Here is a 5,249-nt window from a genome sequence, read left to right as displayed (position 1 = left end):
CTGAGGATAAAACTGCAGCAAATCAATCTGCAGAGCAGAGTTCAAAATGTAGTCTTCTTTCTTGGAGGAAGAGGAAGTTGAGTTTCAAATATCCTAAAACCAAGGGGGAGCCATTGTTGAAGAAACATTATGGAGCGGATGGTGCAGACGATATAGGCTTTGATCGCCAACAGCTTTGCTCATCTGACGAGTCTTCTTCTAGGGTATGTCTCCTTTTTTCTTGCTTTCTTTGTCATGTTTGACGAGTCATTTTTTATCTTCATGTCATGGTCTGATCAACGTGCAATAACTACACCAATGTGCTTGCCGAATTGAAGATTACAAAGTTTGGTAGCTTTCTTTAGTAGCTTAGTCTACTTGTACGGTTGTATCAAGTATCTAATTGCTGAGGCTTTCTTGTTCATGATTGAAGATATATGTCATAACTAGTCCTCTTACTAATGTGTGTAGTTCATACAGGGGCACAAATCCGAGGAAACTTCTCCGATTTCAGTCTCTGAGTTTGGAGATGAAAGTTTTGCTGTGGGTAGTTGGGAGCAGAAAGAAATAATAAGCCGTGATGGACAAATGAAGCTGCAAACTCCAATCTTCTTTGCTTCGATTGATCAACGAAGTGAACGAGCTGCTGGTGAAAGCGCTTGAACAACCTTGGCTGCTGTCATAGCTGATTGGTTCCACTGCAATCCTGAAGATATGCCCATCAAGTCCCAACTTGATTCTCTTATCTATGAAGGCTCGATGCAGTGGAGGGATCTTTGTGAAAACGAGACCTATAGGGAGCGTTTCCCTGATAAGCATTTTGACCTCGAGACAGTTCTCGAGGCTAAAGTGCGTCCACTCTCAGTAGTCTCAGAAAAATCATTCATTGGGTTCTTTCATCTCGAAGGAATCGAAGAAGAGGAAGGATTCCACTTCCTTCATGGTTCCATGTCTTTTGACAACATATGGGACGTGATTTCTAAGTCCGCTCAAGAAACTCCTCGTCATGGCGACTCCTGTGTTTACATTGTGAGTTGGAATGACCACTTCTTTATCCTCAAGGTTGAAAAAGACGCATACTATTTCATTGACACACTTGGGGAGAGGCTTTTTGAGGGTTGTAATCAGGCATATATCCTCAAATTCGACCAAGATACAACAATTATGTAAGCACCTGGTGAGTCTCAACAATCAGATGATAAGCCATCTTGTGATAGAAAAGAGAAAACCGATGTCAAAGAGGCTGCGGATGAAAGCAAAATTGTCATGAGTACCAACAGCGACGACAGTATGTAGGAAGATAGGGTACCTGAAAAGAACATCATTTATAGAGGTAAAGAGGCATGTAAAGAGTACATTAAGAGTTTTTTGGCTGCAATCCCTATTAGGGAGTTACAAGTTGATGTAAATAAAGGATTGATGGCATCGACACCCTTTCATCAGCGCCTACAAATCGAGTTCCACTACACAATGAGCTTTGTTCCCAAGTTTGAGGAGTAATCTTCAGAAGAACTGATTGCTAACAGTTTGGCCATAGTACCATCGGCAGCAGCAGAATAAGCAACGATTGATACAGCTTTACGAGTATATACATAGTGCTAATCCTTTTTGTTCTACATACCATTTAGGAATTTTGACCTGGAGAGTCTCTTCTTTGTTTTCATTCGTATATTTTCTTCTTCGTACTCAAGGAATGCTAATGCTAGTGTAAATGACTATGGAACTGCTCAAGAGTACTTTTCTATGGTTCTCTCAAAGAGGAAAGTTGAGATAAATGAATACATTAGTTCTATACTCCTCTTGATTATTATTGTTTTGTTTTTATTTTAAAACCATCCCTAGTAGTTGAAGGTATTCTTCCCCTTCACCAGTCAAACGATTTTCGTCGACGCTGCTTTTGAAGGGGAGTCTTGGATTAACCGGTAAAGTTGTTACCATGTGACTAGGAGGTCACGAGATCAAACCTTGGAAACAGTCTCTGCCAGAAATGCAAGGTAAGGCTGCGTACAATACACCCTTGTTGTGGGGCCCTTCCCCAAATTCTGAGCATAGAGAGAGCTTTAGCACAGCGGGCTGCCCTTTTCAATAGTAAGAATTAAGAAAGTATACTGCACCATCACACTCTGTACATTAGGAGAATCATTTTTCTCTGGATTTGGAGCAAGGACAATTGTGCGTGAGCTCGAGTCGCCCAAATCACTCATTAGTACCTGAACAGCAGGATAGGGTGACAATAAAGTTTACGTGCGACTTATAGCTCACGAGTTCAAGCTACGAAGTCAGACTGGTACTTGCACATCCGTATAGGTTGCTTACATATATGCCATCGTGGAATTAGTTGTTGATAGTGGCGGTTACGCAATTCTCCATAGGATCTATAGGTCAAAGGTTTGAGCATTGGAAGCAGTGTTAGGGTAGGATGCTTACATACGTGTCCCAAGCTTTATGGTGAGAAAATGATTAATTTCCTTATATGGCGTATCCAAATAACTCCTCTATATCTTATACTATTTCGATTTACTTTTATTTGTCACGCTTGATTTCGTTTTTTTTTTTTTACTTTTTACATGAGGTATAAGAGGTCGAATATAATGGGTATGAGGAAAGACGGGGGAAGCTAACTAATAGTGAGGGGGTTCATCCAAACTCTCTTTTGCAGAATATTATACTACTATTTATACAAGCTTAAAATGATTATTCATGTATACATAGCAGACGTTGAGCCCCCTTCGACTTGTTCTTTCGTTCATATTTTTCGATTTTGAACCCCCTTAGTTAAGATTGAGGAAAGGTTGATATAGGTCGGTGAAATATTGAAGAGAGATGATTAGATGGGACATAGTGTAATTTTTTACTTTACGAGAGTTAATTTAACTAATATTCGGTTTAAATTGAATTTATTTAAAATTCAAATGTTTGATAACTATACGAAAGAATACTACTTCTTCGGATTCAATTTATTATCTGGTTTTGATTTGACATTGAGTTTAAAAAAATAAAGAATATTTTTAAATTTTACAATTAAATTATGTCTTGTACTTGTATGGTTCACTTTTATTTGTCACGTTCGACTTTGTCTATTTTTACTTTTCAAGAAAGCTATGAGAGGTTGGATATAATGAACGCGAGGAGAGGTTGATGTAGGTGAATGAAGTATTGGAGAACATAGATTAGAAAAGATATAGTATAGCAAAATTTATTTTAAAAAATTCAAATGTTTAAAAACTATAGAGAAAATCTACTTTTATTGATTTAATTTGTTTTTTTGATTTTGACTTGACATGAAATTTAAGAAAAACGAAGAATATTTTAATTCTTGTGGCCGGAGTCCTACACTAAATATATGTAGAATATATCAACATATCATTTAATCTTGTTGTGTTAAACATATCGTGCGAAAAGTTAAAGCATTATCAAAAAATAAAGCATATATTTTAAACAACTAAAAAGAAACGTACGACAAATAGATTAAAACAGAGGGGTAGAATAAGTTGTAATCCTTTTCGTATAAATATAATTAAAAAATATATTTTAAAATATTGATCAACATCAATGCAATTTAATTCTCAAAAAATAAAATATGGCAAGTAAATCAAACGAATAGAATGATAATTCTATACATACATACATCTATAATATATTAAAAGTATGAAGACCCTTAAAAAAGTGACTTAAACTTTTTGCCCTTCATTAAAAGACTCTTCTTTAGACAAAACCATATTTTCACTATTTTTTAAATTTATTATTTAATTATTTTTTATTATATTAACTAGACTTCATAAAATATATGGGACTCCTAAAATATATGGTAGGAGAATTAATTAATATTTTTCTTTCTACTGTTCAAGTAGAAAAATACTCCTAAAATATGACTAATTTTTTATTTAATTATTTTTTATTATATTAACTAGACTTAATAAAATATAAGGGACTCCTAAAATATATGGTAGGAGAATTAATTAATATTTTTTTTCTACTAGATTTTCTAAAATATATGGTAGGAGAATTAATTAATATTTTTTTCTTTCTACTGTTTGATTAGAAAAATACTCCTAAAATAGGACTCTATTAAGGAAATACTCTATAAATATTAATTATCTTATTATTTTAATTTAATTTACAGATGTTAGATAAATGTGGGTCGGCTTAGAATTTTTTTTTACATAAATGTTAGGTTTAATTGTATTATCTTAATATCTATATTAATTTGTTATTTTGTGGTAGTTTAAAGTTTGTAGATGAATCTCGATCGGTTTTGAGAAATTTTTATGTGTAAAATTTAAGTTTAATTATATTATTTTTATATCACTTTTATCGTATTATTTTGTTGCAATTTACAGGTGATAGATAAATGTTGGTTCGCTTTAAGAAACTTTTTATGTAAAGGTTAGGTTTAGTTGTATTATTTTGATATCTCTATTATTGTATTACTTTGTTATTGTTTACAAATGTTAGGTGAGTGTCGAACGACTTTGAGAAATTTTTTGTGCGTAAAAATTAGATTTAGTTGTGTTAGTTTGATATCTCTATCATTATATTATTTTGTTATAATTTATAGATGGTAGATGAATGTCGATCGACTTTTAAAAATATTTTGGTAAAGATTAGATTTAATAAATAAATTCTCCATCTTTACATACTCAAAAGATATTAGTTTTTTTCTTCATTTTTTCTTTTGCTTTTTTTGTTTTCTCTTTTTTCTTTCTTTTTCCAATTTTTTCCTTCTCGTTATCTTATTTCCATTTTGTATTTTTTTTATTCTTTTTCTTTTTCTTTTTTCTCTTTTATTTTTGTTTTTGTACTGATCAATTAGAGAAATACTCCTAAAATACTATAGAAAAATACTCCTAAAATAGAATTCCACTAAGTAAATACTTCTATAAATATTAAGATGCACGTTAAACTAGAGAAAAAACCAATTTACTTATTGGAAAAATATGATAGATGCTCATCTAACTTGATTCAGTTGCTTGTCTAGATTCATGGATGCTTAATTTTCTATCCCTCAACTTCTTCACTATTTTTGTCAACATAATAAAATTCAACGTGTGTGTATATATATATATCTTCTTTGCTTTCATTCAAGTCATTCTTTAGTGTCAAAATTTTTGCTCAGACAAGAATTATTTTCATCAAAACTGAAGTTTTGTGATCACTATTGTATTATTTTGTTGTAGTTTACAGGTTGTAGATGAATTTACAGGTGGTAGATGAATGTTGGTTGGCTTTGAGAATTTTTTTTGGGTGAGGGTTAGGTTTAATTGCATTGT

General features: G+C 32.5%; 1 pseudogene; it reads left to right on the top strand.

The window, feature by feature from the left end:
• Nucleotides 1-11: 11 nt before the first annotated feature.
• On the top strand, nt 12-1,773 carry LOC124891203 (annotated as a pseudogene).
• The last annotated feature ends 3,476 nt before the right edge of the window (nt 1,774-5,249 follow it).

This window comes from Capsicum annuum, unplaced genomic scaffold, assembly GCF_002878395.1.
Source record: "Capsicum annuum cultivar UCD-10X-F1 unplaced genomic scaffold, UCD10Xv1.1 ctg32180, whole genome shotgun sequence".
In the NCBI taxonomy this organism is placed as follows: Eukaryota; Viridiplantae; Streptophyta; class Magnoliopsida; order Solanales; family Solanaceae; genus Capsicum; species Capsicum annuum.
The sequence above is the reverse complement of the archived record's forward strand: the minus strand, read 5'-3'. Positions and strand labels throughout refer to the sequence as shown.